Genomic DNA, 9,441 nt, shown 5'->3' on the forward strand with positions numbered 1-9,441 from the left:
AGTCTAACACTGGCAGCCCAAATGAATGTCTTTGCATAACACTTAGAACCCATGTACATTATTCTGTACAAGAGGCAGGGCAAATATTTTAATCCTTGTTTTACAGGATGGGGAGGTTGAAGCACGAGAGAAGTGACTTGCCCAATATCCATAGACAGTCAGCTCTGGGCAGAGATCAGAACCAATGCCTTCTGAATCCCTGGTCCAGCCTTTCTGCTACATGGTTCTGCATCTCAAGACTTTATTCTTAATGAAGTACATGCCCAATTTTATACTTCATTGTCAAAACTTTAAAGGGCTTTAAAGCACAAAAGGCAAGACTGAGGCCACTTTGCATTACTCAGACAAGTATGTTATCTCACTGCCCTGTGTCCTGACTATGTTATTTTAAAAAACAGCCTTCCTGTGACAGAAGCCAGGCCTGTCACTCTGAGACAAGAGGAAAAACAGTCTTTGAGCATCTCAGTCTGCTTTGAGATATAGGGACTCAGAGCGGAACAAAGTCTAGGAGGCTAACCTCTGCCTCCGATGCCTTTTGACAAAACAGCGCTCATTCGCTCATTCACTAATTTATTCACTCATTCATTCACCCACTCAGCCAGAGTCTCCTGAACTCCAACCCTGCCAAACAAAGCGCTGGGTGCCGGGAACGCAGCAGGGACAGGACAAAGCCTCTGTCCTCACGGATCGCACAGCCAGCTAAGGCATGAACCACGTCTAAGCCTAAGAAACCATCCTCAGCAACTGTGCCTGACACTGTGCTGAAACTCAAAATGATGGATTTCACCCCAAGTGAAAAAACAGGAAGCCCTGAGTCTGGTAAAAGTTTGAAAAAGTAAAAGTACCTTGGGCCAGCGCTTCTCCAACTTGACTGTACGCGGAGATCACCTGGGGGGCTTGTTAGAAGGCAGATTCTGATTCAGTAGGCCTGGGCAGGGCCTGAGACTCTGCATTTCTGACAAGCTCTGGGTGATGCCCAGGACAACACTTGGACTCACAGCAGGCCTCTTCCTTAACCCTGGCAGGCTCTAGTTGGCTCCGCCCAGAAGCCTGGCATCCCCATCAAGAAACCACACTACTCTATCCCCCGGATAACTCCTCCCAAGAACTCCGTTCTTAATGTGTAAGAATTAAGAATCTGAGTTGGTGCTAGATCCAGGTTTCTTTAGCTCCACCGCAAGGTCATGGATGCACGGGTAACTACAATAACGTGCCCCAGGTTTGTTTTCAAGATTGTCTTGAAACGGTCAAGGTGCGTAACAGATGAGGGCAGTGGACTGCCCAGGGTGCCCCAACGCTGGAACCTGCTGGTCTGTTAATACGTTAGCGTGTATCGGAGGATGCTCTCCCAAGTCCACTCGACCTGCCCGGGGCTCACCATGGGGCAATAAAAGGTGAAGTTATACAAATGTATGAAGCAGCAGCAGTGAGGTCAGGCAAGAGACAGCCAGACTCCCGTCCCCAGAGCTCTGCAGTGGCCTCCACGTGGGAGGGGAGGTACGCCAGTGACTGCTGAGGTCCTCCAACCAGCAGCCTCCTGGCTGCAGCCAAGCCTCCCAGGAAGCCGTCCCATGGGGTAGGGGTCGGCAAACTTTTTCTGTAAAGGGTTGGAAAGTAAGTATTTTCAGCTTTGCAGGTCACACCATTTCCATCACAACTCTTCAATTACCATTGTATCACGAGAGCAGCCAGAGACAATACGGAAACCAGTAGACATGGCTACGTTCCGATAAAACTGAAACAGCAGTGAGCCAGAATGTGCTCTCAGCCCACATGACTGGTACAGCCTGGGGTTTTTATCATCTTTCATCGACAGTCATGCAACAGGCTCTCTGGTTTGCACACCACTCTCTTCTGAGTTTTGATCATGCGACTTAATCCCAAAGGGGCTCATTCCTCTGGAGACACTGGTGTGTGACCTTTTCCCCTCTTTTTTTTTTTCTGTGCCTCACAGCATGCAGGATCTTAGTTCCCCTGACCAGGGATCGAACTCATGGCCCCTGCAGTGGAAGCGTGGATCCTTAACCACTGGACCACCAGGGAAGTCCCCCCCCCCCTTCATATTTAAATAAAATACTAAAATTGAATGGTTGCCTGACTGTGGACAACAGAATAGACATGACCAGCTCAACTGCCTAAATTAGTAAACAAAAAACACCACCAGGTTATTTTTACAAGTTCCAGTTTACCTTTCATTCTTCTACTAAAATACTAGCAAGTTACTCCTCGGTGAGGCAAAGTACCTTATTCATACACAAGTGATATTTTCATGGTTAACATCTGGCAATGGTTCCTGTCTATCTTCTTTTTTTTTCTTCTTATAAACACAGAGTTGTGGTTCCTTGAACACAATGCCAAGTTAAAAGCCTCACAGGGACTTCGCTGGTGGTGCAGTGGTAAAGAATCCGCCTGCCAATGCAGGCGACACGGGTTCGAGCCCTGGTCAAGGAAGATCCCACATGTTGCGGAGCAACTAAGCCCGTGCGCCACAACTACCGAGCCTGTGCTCTAGAGCCCACGCACCACAACTACTGAGCCCGCGTGCCACAACTACTGAAGCCCGCACGCCTAGAGCCCGCACTGCAACAAGAGAAGTCACCGCAGTGAGAATCCCACGCACCGTAACGAAGAGTAGCCCCTGCTCACCACAACTGGAGAAAGCCTGCGTGCAGCAACGAACACCCAATGCAGCCAAAAATAAATAAATTAAATAAAGTTTTTAAATAAATAAATAAAAGCCTCACAGTGTGACACTGATTGGGAAATGCCACTTAAAAAAACATACTAATGCTATTCTGGGAAACATATTGGGGCCTGGGGCAAAGGAAAGATGTGAAAGTAATATAATCCTTCCACTGCCCTCAGCAATGAACACATCTCAAAGCAGCAGGTCTCAGACGGCAATTTCCTGGTCAGCAATATTCTTGACAAAGTCAAAACATGAAAACAAAGTCATAATCTTGCAGCATACCTATTATTCTTGTTTCATCAGAGTGAAAAGTTCAAGAAGAAAATGTAAATGATCCCTGCCAAACTAGCCCTTGGTGACTGCTATCTTTGCTCGTGGTCCTCCATGGTACCAGTCACACAGGCGTTGCCATCTACTTCTTCCTGTCTACCCACCCATCCATCCAACAAACATGGCCTGAGCACCCACCAGGTGCTCACAGGCACTGAACAGGGCGCCAAACAGATGAAACCCTTCGCAGAGCTGACATTCTAGCAGGAAGAGACAGACCATTCCAACGCACAGGTTGTCCGGTGGTGATGAGTGCTGGGGAAGAAATAAAGGCGGGGGAGGCAGTCCCAGTGGGAGTGGCAGGTATCATTTTCAAAAGGGGAAGATTTTAAGAAGGTAAGGGAGCCTGCCTGTGTGTAGCAGCAAAACCCTGGAAGCAACATAAATGGTCATCTACAGGAGCCTGCCTAGTTAAATCAATTATGATACATCCTTATAATGGGATACAGTGATGCCTTTAAAAGAGGAAGGCAGTTTTTAACGTGCCAAGCGTGGAAAGACCTCCAAGGGGATGGTTAGGGGTATGTGTCTAGTCTGCTAACTGTTTGCAGGGAGAAAATGACCCAGGTAGTTTTTGCTCTAACCAGGGGTGGGACGGAAGTCTCCCCAAGAGTGCTCTGTGTTGCTGCACATGGTGGGAGAGTGGGATATGTATGTGTCTATGAGCCATGCAGTGTGTGAGGCACTTTACCATCCTCACAACAGCCTGTGACCAGTCTCATTACTACCTTCAGCTGAGACGGACTCGCAGAGACGGAGAAACTAGGTAGAAAGTGGCACTGCTGGGTGACACACAGATCTCATTCCAAAGATTGCTTCTTCCACTACACCACCTCGCTTGTCACAAAAAAGCACTGTTTATGTGAACATCTGGGAGACCCTGCAACCACAGATGGCAGTGCTACACCCCACACCCCTGGGCCTCCAAGTTTCCCCCAGTAGCAGGATTCCCACAGTGCTCTTCACCACCCTACTATTTTAAAGCGCTTGTTGGTAATCGGTCATAAAGAGCTCTTAGAAGAAGAATCCATCAAAGGAGAACCTGAACCACACAAAGTCAAAGTCAACGGACAAGCCTTTACAAATGAATTTCAGCAGCCTCCAAGGACAGGTCCTCACTGGTTCCACTGGTCCTGCGACCCTCCCAGGCTGCAGGGCTACATGAGGTCAGTAATTCAATTGAAGGACTCCACCTGACTTCAGGAAGTGTACCATCAAGTGGGGTTTATCCATTTAGGAGGTTTGGGACAGAATGCCCATTCTAGATCAACTGTTACCAGCAATGCAAGTAATAGGCTACCGTTAGAGGACCATCTAAATAGCAGAATCAAGTTCAACTCCATGTCTGACACCAAAGCCCACACCTTAACCACCATGATGACCTCCCACCATCAGCCCTGTACTTGCTACTTGCAAGAGACAGCGAACCATCAAAGCCAGGAGAAGCAGCTGGGCAGACAATGTTATCTGTGAAGAGCCTTCCAAACCTACAGGTTTTTGATCCTGCTATCTGTTCCCTGGGGGCTTACAACAAAATCATCATGCAAGTGGTCCCTGGCGGACAACATGCAAGAGAGACAAGGACAGATGACAAGGACCCCTCCTTCACCAAACTTAAGTCAAGCTCCTCTGAGCCCTCTTCCTGACTAGACCTTGGACTGCTGAGCCCAGGTTTAGCAAGAATCCTGCAAGAATCTCCCATCTTTGACATCTAATCAAGCTCCTCTTAGTAATTTTTCAGCCACTGACCCTCCCACTCTGCCTACTGGTGATAAGTCTCAGCTGTCCTTGATGTATTTGGAGTTGAACTCAGTTCTATACTGAAGTGTCTCTCTTCTAATGCAACAGCTGGAATAAAACCCATCTTGCCATTTTTTAACAAATGTCAGCTGCAATTACTCTTTAATATCGGACAGGTAGTTACTAAGTCAAGGGAGACCCTCTCTGGGCCTTAATTGTCCATCTGTGAAATGAGACGGTAGAACTAAACTATTAAGGGCCCATTCAGTTCTCAAATCCTTTGATTTCCTGTTTCAAGAGTGAAATTAAAAAAAAATAATCCAAATAGGTCTTATCTCAAATCTCAAACAAAATACGGATTTTGTTCAAGTTGGTTAATCAAACTTTTTTCCATAGGGAAAATTTCTGATTCAGTGGCAAAGCAGATTCTAGATTACAGCATGTCCTTCAAGGTTATCTAATTCTGATTCTATGGAAATTTTTTTCACAACTCTGTAAACCATGGATACTAGCAATGCTAGTAATTCATGTCTAAAGACATGCAAATGAATTCTATCAAGTGAAGGTTCAAGTGACTCCCCTAGTGAAAGAAAGAAGCCAGGCTTCACAATGCACATTTCAGTATTTCTAATCTACAAATGTACTTTGGAATCTCCTTTGAACTGGTTGTAATACCTCACTGAATCTCCTCATTAATAAGTTAAATAGGGCTTCCCTGGTGGCGCAGTGGTTGAGAATCTGCCTGCCAATGCAAGGGACACGGGTTCGAGCCCTGGTCTGGGAAGATTCCACATGCCGCGGAGCAGCTGGGCCCGTGAGCCACAATTACTGAGCCTGCGCATCTGGAGCCTGTGCTCCACAACAAGAGAGGCCGCGACAGTGAGAGGCCCGCGCACCGCGATGAAGAGTAGCCCCCGCTTGTCACAACTAGAGAAAGCCCTCGCACAGAAACGAAGACCCAACACAGCCATAAATAAATAAAAAATAAAAAGAAAAATAAAAAAAGAAAAGAAAAAATATTTTAAAAATAAGTTAAATACAATCTTTAACACTTGTTCATTTTTATATCTGTATAGAATTATGACTTTACTTTTTAAAAATTATTTTTTAACATTACAAAAGGTACTAGCAGCTATATCATATTTCAAAATAGATATAGTCAAGAAAGCATTATTTATTATTTATTTATTTTTATTTTTTACATCAAGGATTTTTTTTTTGACATCTTTATTGGAGTATAATTGCTTTACAATGTTGTGTTAGTTTCTGCTGTATAACAAAGTGAAGCAGCTATCCGCATACATATATCCCCATATGCCCTCCCTCTTGCGTTTCCCTCCCACCCTCCCTATCCCACCCCTCTAGATGGTCACAAAGCACGGAGCTGATCTCCCTGTGCTATGCCACTGCTTCCCGCTAGCTATCTATTTTACATTTGGTAGTGTATATATGTCAATGCCACTCTCTCACTTCATCCCAGCTTACCCTTCCCCCTCCCTACATTTTTAAAATCTACTAATGATTAGAATTAGGAATGTAGCAAAGTAAAATTTTACCAATGGTTAATGGTTTTTCCAGTTTTATTTTCACTGCTTTTATTGGCACTTGAATTCCTTTTTTTGAATTTCTTCCAAATTACTATATTTTGAAACCTGGGATTAATAATAGTTTGTAGTCTTTTCCCAAAATCAATGAACATGACTTTTATAGCTAGACGTTAAGTTCAATTTTGCTATAATTTATATTTTACAAAATTTAAGGATACACATTAAACTACAGAAATGTACAAAGTATAACATAAAATACCTGTTACCATCATCCAGATCATCAACTGTTAATATTCTGTAAATCCGTTAACCCTGTTTCCCCATAAACAAAACATTACAGAAAAAATAGTCCGCCATGTCCTGTCCCATTCTCCCCATACCACAAGGTAACCACTACCGTAAGTTATTTCGTTCCAATCAATTTATTATACTTAAAAAAATATATATCCACTTTATTAACATTCCCCTACTAATAGACATTTAGGCTGTTTCAATTTTTTTACTATTACAAACAATGTTGCAAAAACATTCTTATACTCATCTCCTTGTATACAGATGTCTCTTTCTCTAAGGTACTTTAGGAGTAGAACCACTGAGTCTTAAGATATACCTATTTTGGGGCTTCCCTGGTGGCGCAGTGGTTAAGAATCCACCTGCCAATGCAGGGGACACAAGTTCGAGCCCTGGTCTGGGAAGATCCCACACGCCGCGGAGCAACTAAGCTCGTGCACCACAACTACTGAGCCTGCGCTCTAGAGCCCGTGAGCCACAACTATCGAGCCTGCATGCTGCAACTACTGAAGCCTGCACACCTAGAGCCCGTGCTCCACACAAGAGAAGCCACCGCAATGAGAAGCCCGCTCACCGCAACGAAGAGTAGCCCCCGCTCGCCGCAACTAGAGAAAGCCTGCGTGCAGCAACGAAAACCCAACGCAGCCAAAAATAAAATTAAAAAAAAAAAAAAAGATATACCTATTTTGCTAGCAGCTGTACTGTTCTAAGATATTCTTCCAAATTTCTATCATCTCTTGAGAGTATCAAACTTCATAATTCCTAATCTGATAGATATAAAGTGATCTAATTATGGGGTTTAATTTGTGTCTCCTGGATTACAGGAAAATTCAAGTCTTATATGTTTAACCATTCAGATTTCAACATCCTCGACATATGTGATAATTTCCCCATCCTAAACTGGGATTCGAATTTTGGTCTACAAAGCAACGTCTGCAGTTTAAGGGGGGAAAAAAATGCTGGTAATTTCCTTAAAAGATAGTCATAGGTGGAAAACTCAAGAGACAGCATTCACTTCAGTATATTTTTACTGAACAATACTGGGTATGGTGTTCACCTCCTTAACAGTTCACAACCCTTTTCTCATCTTCTCTCCCTTCCCACTGCAACTGTCTTTAAAACCCTCAGCAATTCTCCTGGGAATTACTGCAACGAGCTCCCTGGTGTGGCCTCTCCCCAACACTTTTCCACATTAGAGAGTATCTAAGATACACATCTACTAAATTCGGCTTCCGGGGCTTTCAGGACAAAATCCAAATCTCTTACAGCAGCACAGGAGGTCCTGCAAGATGTGCCTCTCTGTTCTCCACTATCCACATGAAATCCCTTGCTCCAACCAGGCTCCGGGACTCCAGGTCCAAAATTGGTGCTCTTTCCCTGCCTTCATCATGCTGTTTTCCAGGCGAAAAGCTCTTCCTCATCTCATCAGCTCCTGCCCGTCCCTCAAACTCCATTCAATCATTCCCTTCTCTGCGAAGTTCTATCTCTTCCCACAAGTCAGGGTTAGATGCTGCCCCTGGAACACTGGAATAGTTCATGGTAGACTGCTTCTCCCCTTTACGAAATAATCCCTGCTCAAAAAGCGTAGTAAGGCTCAATATATGTTTGCTAACTAATGCAGCCCTGGAGTAAAGAAAGCAGGGCTACTCCACTCACTACATACCACAGGGCACCTCTCAAATCCTGGGCATTTATTTTCACCTCTCAAACGAAGCACATGACGCAAAGTTCCTTCTCCCAGCCCCCAGATTCTGCAATTCTTGGCACTGAATAACACATGTGGGTATAACCTCAACTCTAATAGTTAGGAGCAGGGGACCAAATCCAGATAACCTTCACTTCCATGGCTGATGTGAATCATCCTGTAACTCCCACCAGCTCAAGCCTCTGAGAAGTAGAGCTTTCCTGATTTCTCAGAAGGGATGTTTTTATACGTTTGGGTATATTAGTTGTGGTGGTTAACATAACCCCTTCCCCCTTGGACTACTGAGAACTAACTGGAAACGGGTGCAATCCTCTGCATGACAAGCCTCAACAGCTTGACCTGTTTGTAGACTGAATTTGGGAACCAGGCCCCAGACACCTCCCGGCACTCTCCGGCTATGAGACCTTAGTAAATGTGCCCTCGTCTTGGGTCTGTTTCTCTGTGAGCTCGGAGGAGCCTGGGTTTCCAGCCAGAGCACGCGCAACAGAAGGAGTCCCACCCTGCCAACCAACAACCCCACAGCACGGCAGGCTGAGAGGTCGCAGGGTTTCCCTCGGGATTCATCGTTTGCCGAAACTCCCTTTCGCTGGGTGAGAAATGGATTACTCAGAAAAGGCCGGGGAAACTGAAAATCCCCGCCTTGAAGCCAAGAGCTGCGGCAGATGGGCGACGCTAGTCCGGGGCTTGGGACCCGGTCCCAGTCCCCTGCCAGGAATCACGGTTACCTGCGGTGGGACCGTGGGAACTCCTCGCGACGCGCCGCCTCCAACCAGCCACCTTCCGACAGCCGCCCTGCAGTGATTGCAGAGCAGTATCCTCCCTCCCCGCTTTGAGGGTCTGCTGCGCCGTGGTGATTGGCGGAGCTTCGGGGCGGGGCGTCTTCGAAAGCCAATGGGAGGCGGGAAAGAGGCCGGAGAGTCGCAGGGACTACGAGTCCCAGCGTGCACCCGCCGGGCCTTCTGAGCTCTGAGGCTCAAGAAACCCAGGGAGGTGGGTACGCAGTGAGCTAGGGCTGGGTGGGTGGGGACGGGGGTCCTGGAGTGCGTGGGAACAGGGGGCGCAGTGATTCCACCCAAGAATCAAAGCTAGCGCGCGGAGCACTTTAACCCTCAGTTTCCAAACTTGTGCACATATTGGAA

The 9,441-nt window shown here is 46.0% G+C and overlaps 1 protein-coding gene across 1 annotated transcript in view; it reads right to left on the reverse strand.

Annotated features, from left to right (window-relative positions):
- LGMN (legumain) overlaps positions 1-9,138 on the reverse strand; it is a 35,851-nt gene extending 26,713 nt beyond the window's left edge. Inside the window, exon 1 of the mRNA XM_007184261.2 lies at positions 9,028-9,138. The gene's annotated coding sequence lies outside the window, so the exon portion shown is untranslated. The remainder of the gene's footprint in view (positions 1-9,027) is intronic.
- Between the last annotated feature and the right edge of the window lie 303 nt (positions 9,139-9,441).

Source organism: Balaenoptera acutorostrata (assembly GCF_949987535.1).
Source record: "Balaenoptera acutorostrata chromosome 3 unlocalized genomic scaffold, mBalAcu1.1 SUPER_3_unloc_1, whole genome shotgun sequence".
Taxonomy (NCBI): Eukaryota; Metazoa; Chordata; class Mammalia; order Artiodactyla; family Balaenopteridae; genus Balaenoptera; species Balaenoptera acutorostrata.